The 20763-nt window shown below is 41.4% G+C and overlaps 1 protein-coding gene across 1 annotated transcript in view; it reads right to left on the bottom strand.

Moving 5' to 3' along the window:
- Nucleotides 1–20763, bottom strand: part of NR5A2 (nuclear receptor subfamily 5, group A, member 2) — a 92525-nt gene that overhangs the window by 41328 nt on the left and 30434 nt on the right. The gene's annotated exons all lie outside the window — the stretch shown is intronic.

Below are 20763 nucleotides of genomic sequence, written 5' to 3'. Positions count from 1 at the left end.
GGCTTCCTGGGTTCTCTATGGTTCAGAGAATGATGCATTATTCTGGGGAAGAGCCAATGAGAACACCAAAGAAAGACAAATGCTTCAAACTTACTGTTTTGTAATGTTGAATATACTAATTATCCCAATTTAAGCATCACGCATTGCGCACAGGTATTGATATTCAACGTTATACCCCATAGATATGTACAATCAATCATGTTTCAATTTTAAAAATACTTTCTTTGTTTTCCTTTCAGGCTTAATTTCACAAGTTTGCAATTCTTGAAATGCCACATTTTAGAAAAATTAAAGAATTGCTTATGTATTGGATCCTATCTTGTAAAATGAAAACTTCTTGCAGTTCAAAAATCTCCCCTCCAGATTTGGGGACGAATGGTCTTCTCCACTCCCACTGACAACTGTGGCAGGAACAGCCCCTGAGATGACAACTGTGTCAGGAACAGCCCCTGAGACAGTGGAACTCCATTGATTTTTCATAAAAGTTTAATAAGATGATACAGGTCAGAAGCTTTACAAAGTTTGCTATAAATTGTAGTGAGGAACTGAGCAAGATGTAATTGGATGCAACAATGTAAATGAACTTGACCAAGTGCAGAGGAGTCACTGTGAGGATACTGAGCATGAAGCCCCTCTTCACCGTCTCGCTGGTAGTTTCCTAAGCAGGTGGCTGACCTGGATGCAACAATGTAAATGAACTTGACCAAGTGCAGAGGAGTCACTGTGAGGATACTGAGCACGAAGCCCCTCTTCACCGTCTCGCTGGTATTTTCCTAAGCAGGTGGCTGACGCTCAAGTGCACGGGGCCTCTGGATGCAGCCAACCCCTTATCACTGACGAGTTAATATATTCTGTTATCCCTCAGTTTTTTGAATGTCATTAAAATTTATTGAATACATTTTAGGGGTGAGATTAGATAGGGCAATCAGTATCCGACTCTTTTTTCATATTGTACTTGTCGTTATGTTGTTTAATACCATATTACAAAATAGTGTAAATTATCTTTTTTTTAAAAAACTGGTTGCTGGTCTTTTTCCAGTACTTGTAATTTATGTAGTATTGATTTACTTTAAATTTTCTAAATGAATGCAAATATATTTCTTTTTTATATAAGATATTATTTCTTTACTAAATGACATTTGCTTTTTCACTTTCATAATGTCTTAAGATTTTTAAAAGTATTTTCTTGCAGTAGCATTCAGGGTGATACCAATCCTCCAATTCCTTTTTTCTTCTTATTAAAAAATGATGCTGATTTCTTTAAAGACCATTGGATAGTGTCTGTCATTGATTTAAATTTTCTTGCTTAGCAGTGCACACTGTACCTAATCAATCTGTTTATAATCAATTTAACAGCATGGAATATCACACACAGACTAATGATATTTCTTACAATTCTGTTTCTGAGGAGGCACAAAAGGACAGACTTGTTGGAGTCAATTCCACTTCGGTTCATTTGCCTTATTACTTTTTTAATTGCCACATCAGTTTTCTCTTTCCCTTGTTGGTGAAACTTAGGATATAGCTAGATGGATGGTTTTAGAATCTGTGCAAAAAGCAGTTAGTTCTCATTCTGGTTTAAGAGATCCAGACTTAAATGAGACTGAGAAGGAAAAATGACACAGGCAAAAACATTTTTAACAAGCAGCCTTATAATTTAGGATACCAGTAAATTGGTAGGAAGTTATGCAACTGCTATTTAATGGACATGAACTAATTATAGCCCAAGAGTGGTGAGTCTCATCCTGCGGATATACAACATAATTCCTTTTAGAGAAGCAATAACATGTTGTTAATAACATGCCATATTAGCTTATATACCCAAAGTTTCAAAGAGATTTCTTAAAAAGGGGCATGGCAAAGAACCAGCAGGTAGCAATCTGAGCTTGGGACTTTGGACTACTCTTGTGTAGCTCTTCTGTAAATGGATTCACATAACTAAATGTTCAGAGCCATAATCTGCAACATTTGTATCTCCATGACAACCACTTTTATTTATTAATGACAACAATAATTATAATAGCCACCAATTATTGGAACTTTTCTCTTTGCTAAGGGCTTTATATGCCTTAGCTCATTTAGCCCAGCTAATAACCAACCCTGAGATGGTATTATTCCATTATTTTATAACAGATGGAAAAATGGTAGCTCTGAGAGGTTAAGGAACCTGTCCAAGATCACACAGTCAATAAATGGAGGAGCCTGAATTCAAACCCACGTCAGTCCCTGCAGTACTTGTCTTAGTCTGAGATTGTTAACTGAGCCATTACTAGTTCTGGGGCTCAGCGTGACAGTGATTTTTTTTCCTGTGCTTTATTTTTCTCAAGGGTTTTGGATGCCCTTGAAAGGATAGAGGCAGATTGCCCCTGAAGCTCCAAAATGATATGTCTCATACTTTTCACTGAAGATTGTCCTGAAAGCAGGGGTTTCATGCCCATGGGTCTGCTGTGCACTACTCCAAGTCTTGGAACCTGCAGCTGTTCCTGGGGTCTCTAATATCTCCCTAGTAGGGGACATTTGTCCAGATGCTGGGCTGCTTCATACAAAACAGGAAATACCTAGCGATGCAAATTTCTGAACATTTTGGTTGATGGGAGATGATGGGATTCTGGTAGAACTCAGATCCCTTGGGTCCTCTAAGAACTCAACTTCTTCGTAGTTCTCCTTGCCAAGAACCTGGTCCATTACAGACACTGATCTTCAGGAGTTGAGGTTTCTGCATGCTGACTTGGGCAGACCTTTGAGTCTTTATGTGCTCAGGTACGGGGAGGACATCCTTTCCTCAAGGAGCACTCCCCTTCCACCGGCCAGCTCCTCAACCATCACCTGTATAGGTGCCGAATGTCACCTAAGTTCATTCCCTCCTTTCAGAGTGTCATGAACCTGGTATCCTCCAGGGTGACTCAGGTGTACAAAGAATATAAAGTGAATAATGTTACCGTCAGGAAGTATTATGGAAACCCAGTGTTTTTTCCAGCTGATTTTGAAGCATTTTCTCAACATTTTCATGATAATTTTTGACTTATGTTTTTAATCATTTAGATCTTTTAATTGTTTGTCCATCCATTTGTTCATTCAGCATCTGCTATGTGCCAGTGAAGTTTTGGGGTCTGGGAATACAGCTGTGAATAAGACAAGCAAGGCCTCACACTCAATGAGCTTACCTTCTAGGGACGGCGGGGTGACAAAATCAATGTGGAAATAAGAGATCAGGTGGTAATACGGGCTTATGTGCCAGTGAAGTTTTGGGGTCTGGGAATACAGCTGTGAATAAGACAAGCAAGGCCTCAACACTCAATGAGCTTACCTTCTAGGGACGGCGGGGTGACAAAACCAATGTGGAAATAAGAGATCAGGTGGTAATACGGGCCATGCAGAGAAATATAACAGGCGGAATGACATCAAGGGCTTAGGTGGTTCATTTAGACTAAATGGCTAGCGGAGGCCTCCTATGAGGCGATCTTTAGGTTGAGATATGAAAGACACAAAGCATCCAGCCAGATGAAGACCTGGAGGATAGCATTTGAGGCAGGAAAGAGCCAAGCCTGTTCAAGGAATAGGGAGGTCAGTGTAGTGGGACACGGTGGGTGAGAGGGAGTAGGGTTTACCCAAGGTTCAGCTGTTTGTGTAGGAATAAACCCCACTGCTCTTCTTTGCACCTACTAAAAGTGTTTAGACATACTCACTTCACAAAGATGCAGTGAGTATGTACGTCTACTATGTGCCAAGCACTGTTAGGGGCTGGGTCCCTGTCCCTGAGGAGCCTCAGACTTGGGAGGCAGCTAGAGGAGGAAGCAGACACTTACAATGCAGTGTGGTAAATGGCAGGAGGGGAGTGCAGTGGGAACACAGAGGAAAAGCCCTCGTCAAGCCCTGGGCCATCAGGGGAGGCTCTCCGGTGGACGCAAAGCCTAATGTGAGACTCGAGCTACAAGTAGTAATCGGCCAGGCAAAGGATGGAAGGAGACTGTTCCAGGTGGGGAATCACCTTAGCAAGGGTCAGGATTTGAATGACAACAGGACTGGTTTGGAGATTACACAGTGCCATGCGGATAGAGCAAATATTAAGGGGGGGGGGTTCCAAGATGTGCCAATTGTAATTAATAAAGTAATGCATGGATACACTTTTAAATTCCAGGAACAATATAATATTGTGAGAGATTACAGAGCGGGCCGGCCCGGTGGCGCACTGCTATAGTGCGCCGCTTGGGAAGCGCGGCAGCGCTCCCGCCGAGGGTTCGGCTCCCACATACAGACCCGTTCCCGCTCACTGGCTGAGCGAGGTGCGGGCGTGACACCGAGGGTTGCGATCCCGTTGCCGGTCCCGGTCCGGTACGGGGGCGACACTGAGGGTTGCGATCCGTTGCCGGACACGGAAAAAGACAAAAAAAAAAAAAAAAAAGAAGAAGAGATTACAGAGCATAAAAAGAGGAAAGAAATTTAAAGTATCTGTAGTTTCCATGGCAAAACTTTTACTGTAGGGGGATTCTTATATCCATGTAACAATTTTATAAGTTCATGGTTTCTTCATAATAGAACTCAAGGTTCAGAAAGGAGAGTCATCTTTAGTTTCTTGCTTGATCCTGGCATTTACTTCTGTAACACACCCCAGGTAAAGCACGTGTCACTTGTTTTCAGTAACTGATACAAGCACTTTTATAAACAAGTTATCTTGGTAACAAAGGATATAGCACCAGCAGGAAGGAAGGTCAAGAAGAGACTAGAGCTGCTGGGGAAACATATAATGCCTGACCACATTTTTTTTCCTGGGGTGAAGTGTTTTGCCTCAGAAAAGTGTCACATAGGCATCAGTGTGTTCCATTTAACGTATGCGCCAATGGTGAGATTTTGGAAGTACAGAGTTCTATTGTTTGTATCTGCCCAACATACACAATCATTGGAAAGTGAAAAAGGAAAAGAATCTGTTCATTGTATATGAAACGAAAATGCTACATCCTGTCCCTGACGGGAAACTCAATTTTCATACGCTTGTCAAGTGTTTGAGTGTATTGAATACTCCAAGGGAAAAAGGCACTGAAATACTCCAAGGGATGAAGGCACGCATTCGGTGTGGTTAGTGGAATTAGATTTAGTGAAAGCGACTGTGCAGTCTTGCTAGATTGGTAAACCATGGTATTTAGTCATTTGTTAATACATGCAATACATTAATCGAGTAGCTGGCAGATCCTTTTAGAAGATGTCCTCTCATAAGGAAATATATTACAAGTTTTAAAGGTGAATGCTTTGTAGTAAATGTGCCTTTTCTTATATCATTAAAAATTCACTTGACTCTGAATGGCTATCTGAGTGGTTTGCTGGAAAAGTTAGAAGAATTAAGGTAGGGTCTTTTTTTTTTGATGAGTGTGAACTTTCGTTTACTTGAAGTAATTATTAGTGTATATACAAAAAGACAAGTCTCCTTAAGAAACTGTATAGTAATGTCTGTTTTCTAAGAGTTTGTAGTGTAAAGCCATAGATTTCTAATTTTCTTTAAAGAACCCAAACAAAAATTACCAAGTTCTTTGTAGTCTTTGTGTGTGTGTGTGTGTGTGTGTGTTTCAAACTATTCTTAATGGTACAGAAAACTGCAGATCGTATATATCTCTATATATCTAACTATATAAAAAATATTGTTCCAATTCAACTTAAAACTCTAAAAAGAAATGCTTGTAGTATACTGGTGAAAAGAGGAGCCAAAAGTTCTAGGACACTAAAGTTTTATTTTGCACCCTGATTTAAGGAACTGGTATCAGAGCTTCCTTCATCTTTGCAAATAACCAATGTAGTCCAGTTGTGCAGAAAGTCTGGACCCAAGCAAATATACAGAATGGCATTAAGAACATCTTCAGTCTTTATAAGGTATCATATAATATGATCTGTTTCCTGACTCTATGGACACCTCATATTAAACAGCTGCTTTGTGAAAGGTGCTTTGTAGGAGAAGCACATAGCATGTTGCAGGCCTGCTCCTCCAACTGAAAGGCTGTGCCTTAACCGCCTCCCCACCATTCCTCACCCTGCCCAGAGCAGGTGCATGTGTCCCCAAAGGGTGCCTTTTCTGAAGTTTTTGAAGTTAAAATTACTGGGCATATCATAGAAAGGGCAAATGATAGTGCAAAGTAGCAAATGATAAACGTGAAGGGAGAGTCAACCACAGGGGATCAGAGTGAGGGGAAATTACTACAGGTGGGGGGAAGTCAGGAAGGCTTCCTGGAGGAGGCTTTTACAGGAGCAGCATTTGGGCCAAGTGCAGAAGATGAGGATGGAGAAACACGCGTGCTCCTATTTGATTGCCACAGAGTGTAATAATTAGCTCCTCCAAAACTGCTGTAGGAATAGCAGGTGTGCCTCATTTGTAAAACCAGGGATTGGTTCCAACCTCTGAGGCCCCTTGTAGCTCTGTGGTTAATTGTGGTTTATAAGCAACCACGCTCCCTTTCTCTAGTTACCTTCAAGAACAAACTACAAACACGTTTGGTATGTTTTTTTCTTTAGCCTAACCTTCTCACAAATCTCACATTTCTGATTTGAGGACCTTTGTCATTCTTTCCTTTCCCGGTGTGAATCTTCTTGTCTCTTCCCCAGGCTCTTTCTTTCTCTATCTGCTGATTGAGACTAAACTGATCATTTAGCACATGGCAGGAAGCGGTGGGTGCTGAATCATCATTTCTTGCCTAATCTATTCTCACGCAGCTGGCTCCCTCTCAGTCCTTCAGCCTAGATGAAGAGAGAAAGAGGGAGAGAGAATTCAATTCCCAAGTCAGACACTCAAAATGAGAAAAGGCTTTCCTGCCCCTGATGGGTGTTCGGAGGGAACTGGGATGATAGATTTGAGCCAATCTGTGAAAAGGCTGATGGACGCCATGCATAGAAACCGGGATGTTGCAGGGTAGTTGAGCTGGTGCTTCTAAATTTCACAACATGCCAAATGCCAAGAGTATAAAGCTGTATCTAAGAAATTTCAGAAATAGGCTCCCGCCTCTGCCCAGGACTCAGTTACCCATGTCAAAATAATACTGATTCTGAATTTTCATAAGAATTACATTTAAAGGTTGAATTCAAGTGGGTGTGATTATTAGAGCATCAGGGTCTTCTTAAGAAGGCTTGCTTTGGGGTCAGCTCCTTGGCCCCAGTGTCTTATTCTCCCACCGTGTGTGTGTGTGTGTGTGTGTGTGTGTGTGTGTGTGTGTGTGTGTGTGTGTGTGTGTGTGTGTGTGTGTGTGTGTGTGTGTGTGTTTGCACCCTAAGTGCACATTTGCTCTTGAAGTCATTTCCATGTGAGTGGATAGACAATTTGAGGTTTGCCATAAAGATATGGACTAAAAGATCTTTCTGTTGTTATTAACATTGTCACTGTTGCAATTGGTGCAATTACACTATCATTTCTTGGGTGATTTTCTCGTTATTCTAAAAATAGTGAAAACTCAAGGCTGCCAGATGAAAGATTTGAGCTTTAGGTCTAAGTCCCTCTGACGTATTGGCGATCTCTCAGAGAGAACGTACAACCTTATATACCACCCACACTCTCGTGCACACATGCACAAACGTGTGCTCTTATGAGAACAAGGAGTTAGAGATGGAGACGATTCAGATGTCTCGTTATATAAAAAAGTGAACTAGCCGATCGGTTGATTGAAGAACATTTCTGTCCAGACAGTTTAGGATCCTCGGAAAATTGGGTAGAAAATGCTAGAACTACCATTAGAAAATGACTGTTCTATAAATGTCCAATCGTAGCATTAAACTGGAGATCCCTGGGAGACTTACAGAACTGTACATTCAGCAGTGCTATCTTTTTCGTGGCATTTGGATAAGGTGTTTTCAAATGAACTTCGGAGCAGCGTAAGTAGTAACCGGCGGGAGAAGCAGCCAAGGAAACATCTTGATACTTATCAGGAAGACTTGTGTCCTCATTTTTCCTTTGAATACATATTTTACCGTGGAAACTGACTTCGGAGCAGCGTAAGTAGTAACCGGCGGGAGAAGCAGCCAAGGAAACATCTTGATACTTACCAGGAAGACTTGTGTCCTCATTTTTCCTTTGAATACATATTTTACCGTGGAAACTGAAAAAAAAATGTATTTATTGAGAATAAGTTTAAAAAATACAAAACTTATCTTGATCTTTCCAGCTGTTGCTATGGTTTTGAGTAATACATCATTAAAGACATGGCACTCCAATGATGTATTAAAGTAATATATCATAACGATGCCATTGCTTTGATGATATATTAATGTAATACATCGTTAAGGCGCCATTGGCCCCAAGATGTATTACTCAAAACACTACCAATTGGTTAGATCAACACACAGGGACCTGTGTGTTAGGGACAGGAGAATGGCAAATGATTTTGGACCAAAACACAATTGAACTTCTCAGAGATGTCTCACCCACAAAAGCAGCTCTGTAAGATTGGATGGGCTTCAAAGGCTCGCTCAGGAGTGCTGGAGTTGAACTGCAAGTGAAAGAAACAAAGACATCTGCTCTGACTGCATTAGAAACCTGAGCCTGGGGCCAAGTTTTCACATGGGGAGAGAGGAACATGCCTGTTTTGCCTAGCAACAAACTATGTGCTTTACTTGCATGATTTCACCTAATCCCCATGGAAATGTTATCAAGATATTGTTAACCGAATTTTAGAAATCAGGAAACTGAGGTACAGAGAAGTGAAATGAGGTCACCTAGCTAGTAAGTTGTTGAGCTGGGATTTGAATTACGTCCACCTAACTCTAGAGCTGGGTTGGGTGGGGTCATTCGGATTTTGTACCCCCAGTGTAGGGAAATCATTTTTTCTATATTTTAAGGAAATTTGGGAATGAGCTGGCTTCCTATCTTCCCCCTACACCCTCCTTCACCATTCATTCCCCTGTCAAAACAATATCCAGAGAAGGCATTTTGAAAAGCAGATCTGGAAAAACTTAGGCAAGACTACACGGGCATTTGGCAGCTGTGTTTTTTTCTCAGCACCTGCCAAATGTCTGAACTGTGTCTGAAGGAGGAGAGGCCCCTGGGAGGTGGCTCTGCTGGTGATGGGAGCTCAACTTTGCCCTGAGTTCCCCCATCGCTCTATTGAATAGCTCCTCCCTGGCTTCCTCGTCCCACTACAAATCCATCCTCTACACAGCAGCCGGACTGATTATTTAAAATTATAAATGCTATCATGTCACCATCTTACTTAGTTCCCTCCAGAGGCTTCCCAGTGGACTTAGAATGAAATCCAAGCTCATCACCCTGGACCCCAGGTCCTGACATTTTTGTGGGGCTGTACTGGCCTTCTTTCTGCTCCTTGATGGGCCTGATGCTTTTGCACTACTCTGTGGGCTTTTGCACTAATTGGTGATCTTGACCAGCTTTGAATGGTTGCTTCTTTCTCATGATTAAGGTCTCACTTTAAATGCCACCTTCCTAGAGGGGCTGTCTCAGATCACCCGTTCACTGTTGACCACATTCCCTTGCTGTTCTTGTCTCTTCACTCTCTGATATTTGGTTGTTTATCTGTTCATTGTTTCCCTCCTGGAACCAACAATGAAAAGCCTAGACCCTGTCTCTCATGTTCTTGGCTGTATCCCTAGGGCCTAGCAGAGCCCGGTACACAGGAGGTGCTCAATAACGATTCATTGACCATGGTGAGAACAACTAGTAGGTAAGAAGATTCAAAGATGAGGTGTTACAGAGCTAAAAGAAAAAGAAATAGATAACAATAAATGAAGGGCCTGAGAAAGACAACTGACACATCAACATAAAATAAGAAAGGAGCCTTCTTTATAGGAATTAGAAGAGAAAGAAGGAGAGAGAGACAGTCGGACTAGCATTTGGTGAATGCCGAGGCAGACTTTCCAGGGCTCCTTCCACATGTGGCCCATTCCAAACCTCTGGGTTGGGTGCATGTGTTACGTGGTCATATGTGATTACACTTATGTTCACGTGATCATATATTTGCACAAAATTTGGAGAGGTGAGAAATTTAAACCACAGCCACTCACACTTGCGCTCATGTTGGGGGATGGAGTAGCTGTGGATGTTTTGTACACATAACAATCACAGGCATTTTGTATTTGTACTTTCACAAATGTTTCTTAATCAAGATGCCCTAAATTGTACTAGCTTCAGGCTGCCAAAACCTAGATCCATCCTGGCTAAAAATATGTTATGGAACAGCTAGAATGGGAGAAAGGAACATGGTTGTATGCTGCCATCTCGATCAGTCTATATGGTAGGAAATGAATTCATTTTAGGTAAGCCTTTCATTTTCCAATGGAAAGGAATTTTATTTTATGATATAACTATTTCTTGTCAGACATAGAGTCCAGAGCCTGGAAAAAGTTAGAAAGTTTCCCTAACTTCCTTCCCTTTTACAACTCACATGTTCTTTGTCTTTTTTTCTTGGAGTCTTATAAAGCAATTGACTTTTTAATCTTGGATAAATTAACTCACATTAAGATGTTATGATTTAGCGTGTCACCTTTCCTGGAGGTATTTGTGGTGAGAGGAATATTTGAGGGATGACAATGGAATACAGGTAGTTTAGGGCAACACGATAGAAGATACTTAGAGGCAAGAAGCATTTAGACAGACACTAGATTAAGGTAGGTCATGACTGAACTGGCCCTTAACTAATAGATGAACTGATTAAACTAATATTTGTTGAGCGTCTTCCAGGTACTAATTGTTGGGAATTCAATGGTGACCCAAATCAGAAGCCACCCCTGTTTTCATGGAGCATCCAGTATAAAGTGCCACCTCCACCCCCTCACCTTCCCAGACAAACAACCAGAAGGTGCATGACACAGACGTCGGCACAGCTTGGGGGCAGAGCCTAGGCAGGATTTTATTTGCCACTGACCCTAGCCTGGGCACCTTTGTCCAGGGCACAAACACGGTAGGGGTGGCTCTGCTTATAGCCAGCTGTGGGAGACACATGAGTCAGATAATTTCTTACTCAGCCAAGACTTGGAGGTAAAGGTAGAGGGTCCCTCCCAGCATATGGCCAGGAGCATTGCATGGACCAGGTCATCAGTAAAGGGCTCCCTGTGGGACTGACCCTGGCACTGAGATTTGAAGGATGAGGACAGGAGAGTCCGAGGGAAGGATGTGGGATGAGAGTGAGACTTGAGCAGTGTACCAGACAGAGGGAACAGCATGTGCAAAGGCCCAGAGGTGGGACGAGGCATGACAAGCTCAGGGGACTTCAAGAAAGCCTGTGTGGAGCTGGAGGGCACAGAGAGAACGTGCAGACTGCTGTGGATTGAGGCCCTGCTCAAGGCCTTGGGCTTCGTCTGATGAGTAAGGGGATATGATTTGAAGCAATGGTGACATAAGATTTGGACATTAAAAAGACAATTCTGCCTTCACTCTGGACATATGGGGTGCAGAGACGTTGTGGGAGGCCAGCTAGAGGCTCCTCTTGTAGTCTGGGTGAGAGATGCTGGCTTGCACTAGAATGTTGACATAGACGACTTCAGCTTTCTTTTGTTGCAGGTCATGAGATTGTTACGTGTATTTTGGACTCTTTCATGAACCAAACAAATCAATGAGACCTAAAGTAATGAGGACTTCAATACTGTTTTTCCTTTTTAGTTGAGTGTTAAAATATTTTCTCCATATTTCAAATATGAGTTCACTCGATCCGCCTGACTACAAGAAACTCATTCCCCTCAGTCTTTTCCCACGTAACCTTCATCTTTTAATCTGTACTTATAATAGTCTAGTTTGTCATAGAAACTCTCTTTTTATTATTTACGTTAAGTAAAAATCTCCATGTTAAGATGTATTAGTCACATAGGAACACGTCATAGATTACCCCAAAACTTAATAGTTTGGAATAATAATAATAATAATAATAATAATAATAATAATAATAATAATAATAATAATAATAATAATAATAATAATAATAATAATAATAATAATAATAATAATAATAATAATAATAATAATAATAATAATAATAATAATAATAATAATAATAATAATAATAATAATAATAATAATAATAATAATAATAATAATAATAATAATAATAATAATAATAATAATAATAATAATAATAATAATAATAATAATAATAATAATAATAATAATAATAATAATAATAATAATAATAATAATAATAATAATAATAATAATAATAAAACACTTACAAGATCATCCAGTTCTGTGGACCAGGAACATGGAAGAAGCTGAGATGAGTGGTCCTGGCTCGTGATGTCATGAATCTGAAGTCATGATGTCAGTTGGGACTGTAGTCATCTGAAGGTGTGACCACAGCAGGAGGATCTTCTTCCAAGGAGACTTGCTCACGGGGTTGGCAAGTCAGTGCTGGCTGTTGGTGAGAGCCCTTGTCTTTGTCCCATGGACCCCTCTAGGGAACTGTATGAGTGTCCTCACGACATGGCACCTGGCTTCCCCCAGAACGAGTAGTCCAAAAGAGCAAGTGGGAGCTACAATGTCTTTCATGATCTAGCCTTGGAAGTCACACCCCCTCATTTGTACAATATTCTGTTGGTGACACAGGTAAGCCCTGTTCGATGTGGGAGTAGCTGAGGGACCACCTGGAGAGTAAATACCAGGAGGCAAGAATCACTGGGCACCATCTTGGAGGCTGGCTACCATGAAAGGTGAGAGACAAAGTAGTATGTCCATGTACACACGTGTGCATATATCAGGAAAGAGCAGTTAGATAACCTATCTTTCACATTTACCTTTAGAAATTACATTTTCAGGAATTATACTTCAATTTCTAAATTCAGTACTAAATGGGCACATTTTATGTGTCATTCATAATTGTTAGAAGACATGGAGAAAGAGCTTGACTTTCCAGTGTAAAACAATGTCAGTTTGCAAAAGTACAGTATGCTTTAAAAAACCAATCTGGCTTTAATTAATAATGAGTATTAACTGTCTATAATGAAACAATATACACAGTTAGAATTCACCCTGGCAAATTAAATGGATGAACGTTATTTGTGCTTATTGAGAGACCTATTGAAGACTTCAGAGTTGTGGGAAGGAAGAAAATTTTATGATCCCTGAAGAGGTAAAGCAAAAACTTGCGAAAAATAGAATTAAAAGCACAAGAAAGTAGTAAAAGAATTGTATCACATGGTTGGTAGGTAAATGAGTTGTTCAGCCAATAGATGCTAGGGCAGATCAAAAGAGAAAGGGATCCCTGCAGGACGGAAGGGACACAAACCGTTATGAGAGTGACAGGATTTGAGCTGTATCTTATAAGGCTGATGAGGAGTAATCAATCACTCAATCAATCAGTTCAAGAATGTATTAGTCACCTATTATTTATCAAGTGTCAAGATAGATGAATATAAAATTATTTCTGCCTTCAAGATACTGTCAATCTAACAGTGATATAAATAAAATCAGGTTTTCCAGGCCAATGGAATAGGTACAGTACGAGGGGCACTGATTGAGCCAGTTTGCCTAGAATGAGAGATTTCATGAGTCATGAGGGAGAGTCCAGGCGGTGGATGGCTAACGGGCCTTCTAGATTTTTTTTTCTGAAGAAACTGAGGAATCAGTTTAATCATATGAATATATGCTCTTTTTAGTGATCTCACCACCTACTGCCCATCATGCTAACGCATATTATCTTTCGAGAAGAGTAACATGATAAAATCCCAGTGTACTTGATTCCAAATCTCATGAATTTGGATGAGTGACTGTCCAGGTAGAGGTGGAAGTGTGCAGGGTGGGTCAAAAAAATGAAGCACTGGGCCGACCCTGTGGCGCACTCGGGAGAGTGCGGTGCTGGGAGCTCAGTGGCGCTCCCGCCGCAGGTTCGGATCCTGTATAGGGATGGCCGGTGCACTCACTGGCTGAGTGCGGTGTGGACGACACCAGCCAAGGGTTGCGATCCCCTTACCGACAGCAGAGAGAGCAGGTGGAATGCTGCAAGTGAGGGAGAGAGAAGCAGATTCAAGAGAATATACGTAGGGCAGAATTGAGAAATGCAACCTTTGAGCTAAGCAGCATTTAAACAAATCATCCTGATAATCTTGATTCTGAAAATAGGATCAAGGCTCAGTTGCCAGTGGCTCTTCCTTGCAGGATACCGTAGCCTGCATTTCGCCTTTACCTTGGGTTGCAATGTTTTCTCCAGCCATTACCGGTAATATACACCTGGAATCCACTGGGCTGCCACCAAGGCCAGCGGCGGCCTTTCATAAATGTCATGGAGTGCTATGGTCTGAATGTGTGTTCTCCCACATTCATGTGTTGAAATCCTAACACCCAATAGGGTGGTATTAAGAAGTGGGGCCTTTGGGAGGTAATTAGGTCATAAGGGTGGAGTCTTCATCAGTGGTTTTAGTGCCCTTATAAAAAGACTGCAGAGAACTTTCTGGCCCTCTTACCACCTTGTGAGGATGAGACGGTGGCAGTCTGCAACGCAGAAGAGGGCCCTCCCTGAACGTGACCATGCTAGTGCCCAATCTTAGACATAGCCTCCAGAAGGGTAAGTAACTTTCTGTTGTTCATGAGCCACCCAATCTGTTACAGCAGCCTGAATGAAGCCATAGGAACGGCTGAGTAAAATATGCCAGTGGTGTTTTCCTCTTGGGTTTCCAGTTCCCTCGTTTTGTTCCTGCCTTTGAGTGTACTGAGTCCAACAAGTCTAACACTGAAATGCAAAGCCTACAGCCTCGGTGGTTCCCAGGAGTCCTGCAGATCTTGACAGCCAGACCCAGTCAGGGGCACTGATACAAGCTGTGGCTGCTAAGGGTCACGGCCAGTCTGTCACTCTGCAGCGAAGTGGCAGGAGGTGTGTTCAGAACTAACAGATGCTTCTTTGCAGTTTCCTTTGATCCATGCACACCAGCTTGTAAGGAGTCTCATTGTAACTGTCGCCTTCTGTTTCAGGCCTTATCAATGGGTCTGAGTGTGTGGTGGGTGTGGCAAGAGAGCGTGCTCTCTCCTCATGTTGGGCCCCAAGCAGAGCCCCCAGATCTCCCAAGATTTATGGATGGTTGGAAGAGTCAGGTTGGCAGTGAACTTGCACAGTGAGAGAGTGTGTGAGTGGGCACAGGGCGCCCAGAGCTGACACTGACACCGAACTCAATGAGTTAACATAGTAAACGGTGTGTCACTGAGCTCCTCGCCACAAAGTGGAGCATGTGGTGGTGACAACCTGTAAGGAGAGAAACGTGGACATCTTCCAATGGCCTATGAGGTCTCCTCCTGCCAGTTATGTTTCTGGGGTGGTTATGTTTGCAAATAGGTTAGCAATTCACATTTGAGTAAGGAGCATAGAATACACTGTTTCAGATGCAGTGGCGTGCAGTGCAGTTTCCCTGTCGCGTACAGCAGATTCTTGGCTCCCAAGAGACTGGTTAGTGGGTGTTGACTGCTGAAATGTCCTAAGAATGTGTACGCTTGGCACTATGGTTATTTTATGGCTATAAGAAGAGACTGAACAGCAGTTACAACCGAGAATGCGTGGAACCTTGAGAGGACAAGCCATTTTCAGTTGTTTCCACTTCTAAAACCCTTTAAATTGCTAAAGTTATTTTTGGAATTTGGTAATGAACTAGAAAGAAATCAAGAGCAAAAGAAATAAGAGGAAAAAATGAGGCTGATCGCTTAAAAGTTTCTTCCATACTTACAATGCTTGCTTTATTATAGCAATTTATAATATAAAAAAATCAAACTTTAGAGGAACTGGTTTTGGTAAGGTGCTGTGTGGCTTTGCTGCGGAGGGATGAGCTTGACCCTTCAGGTTTTGCAAAATCTGCTCTACAGTGAAGGATTGAGGTTTAGGAATCTATGGCTCCGAGTCATCCATCCCAAAGTCTTAATGCCTGAGAAGGCCCCAAATGTAAGAAAAAATGGCACCAAAAGTTTTTGTTTCTTACTCATATTTAAGACATATTTATGAGTATGTCTTACACAGAGGCCCTGCTGGAATATTGAAAACTGGAGTGATTGCTCTGTGTAACAGACATTTCACTGGGCTTCTGCTTTCTGCTTAGCCCTCTACTAGTACACGGTGGGAGGGTAAGAAAATCACAGGCCGAATGGCAAAAAATATTTATAAGTGCTGCTGTTTGGGAGTTCGGGCTGTTGGGCAAGGGCTTATAGAGGCACTACGGGCACTGCTAGCTTGAAGAAATTCCTAAGGTGCCTATATTTGTTGGCACTCTTGGATAAAACTAATAGAATCTTAATTCAAACCAGGTTGGGGAGGAATGACAATTTTTTAGCTCCTGTAAAGTCTGAGATAACACGTCCGGGCCCTTGTCCCTCCTTGAAAACGTCATGGCGGTTCTGTGGAGCTCGGGCCAGGCCAGAGTCAATGCCCACTGTTGGATCTGGAGGTCAAGGTCCAGTCCCCAAACTGAAACATGGACTGAAGGGTGGAGGGGAAGTGGTTCCTGAAAGGAAAACACGTCCTGTTACCCAGAGAAGGGGAAAGGGATACTGGGAAGGCAGAAACAACAGGTGGGGCTGGCTGGTTAGCTCAGCTGGTTAGAGCATGGTGTTGTGACACCCAAGTCAAGGGTTCAGATCCCCGCATCGGCCAGCCACCGGAAGTGGTTCCTGAAAGGAAAACACGTCCTGTTACCCAGAGAAGGGGAAAGGGATACTGGGCAGGCAGAAACAACAGGTGGGGCTGGCTGGTTAGCTCAGCTGGTTAGAGCATGGTGTTATGACACCCAAGTCAAGGGTTCAGATCCCCGCATCGGCCAGCCACCAAAAAAAAAAAGAAAGAAATCACAGGCGTGCACCCAAGTACTTGAGCCCGCAGAGCCCCGCAATCTCCTGTACTCCACACCCGCAGCCAAGCTCCAGACTGGCCTTGAGGCACAAATGTCCCCATGCATAGGCTGCATGTGGTCATTCTGTAACACTTCCTCCATGCCATTACTCAAGGTTGTTTCTTGTTTTATGTAGGCTTTAAAAAAAATATATAAAATATAAATGATCATGGTAAAAATAATTCACATGAAAAGTGATATCAAGTGAAAAAAGTCTCCCCTCATGTCCTAATTACCAGTCCCCAGTCCCTAAAATGGCCAAAATTGTATAGAGTTCTAGAAAATTTTTCTCTGAGCACAAATACCTATCATCTACCTACGTATTTAGTCTTTTCTTTCTTTTTTTAACAAGTTGTGTCATGTTATGCACACCCCTCTCTAACATGGTTTTTCACCTAGTAATATCCTCGGCATCTTTCCCTATCAGCACACAAGTATTTTTTAGCAGCTGCATAGTATCCCATAAAATGGATGGGCTATATTCTATTTAATTAGTGTTTTGTTAATGGACATTTATATGATATTCATGGTTATATTGCTAACAAATTTGCCGTGGACAATGCTGACACCTAGCTCTGAGTGTCAAGTATCTCTGTGAGCTAAATTCCTAGAAGTGAAATTGTTTGTTCAAGGATATACGTACTTTAGCTTTGGATACGTATTAACAAATTGTCCTCCTAGAAGATAGTACCAATTTCCATCATACCAATAGCAGAGAAAGTGCCAGTTAGCGCAGTTGGTTAGAGTGTGGTGCTGGTAACACCAATGTCCAGGGTTCAATCCCTGTTCAGGTCAGCTGCAAAAACAACAACAAAAAAGGAAAGTGCCAGTGTTGCCACCACTGTCACCACTGGATGTCTTTATCTATTTATTTTTTTTACTTTTTTTCTTCCCTTTTTTTTGGGCAGCTGGCCGGCACAGGTATCCAAACCTGTGACCCTGATGTTACAAAGCTGTGCGCTAACCAACTGAGCTAACTGGCCAGACCTGGATACCTTTAAATTTTTCATTATTGCTAATCTGATAGGTGAAAATGGCATATCATTATTTTTATTTGCATTTTAAAATTACAGATGAAGTTGAGCACCTTTTAATATGTTAGTCATTTCTATTTTATTTCTGTAAACTTAAAATCCGTTCTTTCTACGCAAGTTAAAATATTAGGGATTGAATTACTGTATACTGTATTTTCCCCCTTAGAGTTCATTTTATCCTGGTCATGTAATGTGATACACGTAGACTTCCTACTCGAATCCCAGAATGTTAGAGCTAGAGAAACTCTTGAGATCATCTCATGATATATTATTTTCAGATGAAGAAACTGAGGTCTAGGGAAGCAAAATTAATTGTCCAGGGTCACACAATTAGAGACTGGGTTGAAACCAGAATGGGTTGAAACCAGAATGCATGCTGCCTCCGGTTCTACTCAAATCTTTTACTCTGCTGTTTACCAAAACGAGAGGTCTGTCTTGAAAATTTAAACCACTCATTTAAATTTGTTAACATCCCAAGGAGTTTCTTATGACTTATAACTGCAGACCCAATGAGCCAGCTTCTCTGTCCGATGTTTCACTTAATGGTGTAGTTTATTACAGTTCAGCAGTCCCAGAGACTGGATATCTGTGCGTTGTGTTAAACTCCTCTTGAAGTGCTCTAGTAAAATTTTCTGCATGTCAGTGCCTAGTTCAGGGAATGGGAGCTTCTTACGCTCAGTCAGCACCAACTCAGGACAAATCAAGCTAGAAAAATCAATAGTCTCACCCCTGCCATTACTTACAATTTTCATGGGTTGTTTAATATAATAAAATAGTTACATCGAAAAAATTCTTAAACTCTTTATTATGCTCTCATACCTTCACAGAGCTATTTCAAATTTCTCATGCAATTATATCCATTTAATTTCAACCTTGAAATTAGAATTTTATCTTCCTTACCCTCCTTAAAGAGCCCTTAAATAATTACTAAAATCTAAGTTTTAGTCATTAGGGGGATTTAAAGAGAATTGTTTGGTTACAGACTTTAACCCAGGGAACCCTAAGTGCATGGATCCCAGCTTTCCCTGTCTCTGCCATATCACGCTGGGTTTTTTTCCCCTACTGAAATAATAAGACTTTTTATTATTTTTATAATTTAGATACATTTGGGTCTTCTCTTCTTACCCTTAGTTTAAAAAAATATTTAAAGAACTTATAACTAACTCATCAACTATAAAGTTATTGATAGAATTACCCAATTGATAGAAAAGACATAAGACTTTGAAGAAAAAAATTGAGAGAAACAAAAATAACTGCCAATTTCATAGTTAAGCTACATTTTGCCAAGTCATCCATATCAGAAAGCAAAAAACAAATAAATAAATAAAAACTAAAATTTGTGAGGCTCAGGGCTGGCCAGTTAGCTCACTGGGTTAGAGTGTGGTGCTGACCACACTAAGGTCAAGGGTTCGGATCCCCATACCAGCCAACCACAACAACAAAAAACAAAAACATTCATGTAAAAATAGTGAGTTCAAATATCAAAAAAGTGAATAGGGCATATACACTGTAATTAATCGAAAATGTTTTAGTACATGGTCTCAAATTTTTTTCTTTTTCAGTCAAATGTGCAGGTCACTGCAGTTCAGCTGGAAATCTATACCGAGGGGCCTAAATGTTCTATTTCGGTTTTCCAAGAGAGAGTTTTTAAAAACATTTTTCCCCCCTTTCTCATTTCCAAGTTATGTTCAGCTAATTACTGGAGTGCTGAACATTCTGTCCTAATACTTGAAAGTTCCTGACTTCTGCGTAGGCAAAGGAAGCCTAATGGATACAAGGGGAATTCTCCCAGTCCTGTTTTACTGACCCTCTTTCCAAGTACATTCGTAAGAAATTGTGTTTAAACAAACTGCTTTGTACCTTTGATTTCAGCTAAATGCAACTTGGAACTGGCTTATTAAATACTAATAAAAATGTTCCTGCTCGCAGAAGTTAACTTTCTGTAACTGGTAAAGGTCCATAAAAAAATGATAACATTGTGTGATGTTGAATATGCTAATTATTTGAGCATTACATATTGCACACAGGTATTGATATTCAATGCTGTACCCCACAGATGCGGACAAACAATTATGTTTCAATAAAAAAAATAAGAACTTAACTTTCTGTGAAAATAATGGCAAGTATAAGCTATCTTAAGTGCACACTGGAGAGAACTGGTTTCTAATGAAAAGACTAAGGTAGATAAAGGAAGAGGTGCAGTATCACCATTTTAGGGTCCTTCCTCTGACCAGGATAAAGCAGAAAAGACCAAAGAGATGACCTGGCAATTGTGGTAATGAAGAATGTTTCCACCTAAGAAAATGCTTAAGAAATGTTTCTCTTACTTGGCATCACCTGCCCCTCAAAAAAACACCCAGTGGCCAGATTTATGGGGTTGCTAACATTTGAAACTTATCACCGATTGAAAACAGTGGGGTTGCACCAGACTTTGGTAGCACTGAACATCAGACAATGAATTAGGGCTGAGGCCAGAAGGGATTACTCAATGTCAGGTAAGTCAAGGCAAAGAAGCTGTTAGATGGGGGTGCTGGGGACCCTGAATAAGGAGAAGCGTGTGCTCTTCTCACTTGTACAAGCCTTTTAAAAATCTTTTTCAGGGGCCGGCCCGGTGGCGCACTGCTACAGTGCACCGCTTGGGAGTGCGGCGGCGCTCCCGCCGAGGGTTCGGATCCCACATACAGACCGGTTCCCGCTCACTGGCTGAGCGAGGTGCGGGCGCAACACCGAGGGTTGCGATCCCGTTGCCGGTCCCGGTCTGGTACGGGCGCGACACATCGGGTTGCGATCCGTTGCCGGACACGAAGAAAGACAAAAAGGAAAAAAAAAATCTTTTTCGAAGATGGATATTTGGTCTGTTGCTTAACTGGGAGTTTATACAGAAATTTGCTTTACAATGATTTTTTTTTGATTAATGGTTATCCACTTAACATACCAATATAAAATTAATACCAGTGTGCTA

Source organism: Galeopterus variegatus, unplaced genomic scaffold (assembly GCF_000696425.1).
Source record: "Galeopterus variegatus unplaced genomic scaffold, G_variegatus-3.0.2 Scaffold513, whole genome shotgun sequence".
Lineage (NCBI taxonomy): Eukaryota > Metazoa > Chordata > Mammalia > Dermoptera > Cynocephalidae > Galeopterus > Galeopterus variegatus.
This window is presented reverse-complemented; position numbering and strand designations above follow the sequence as displayed.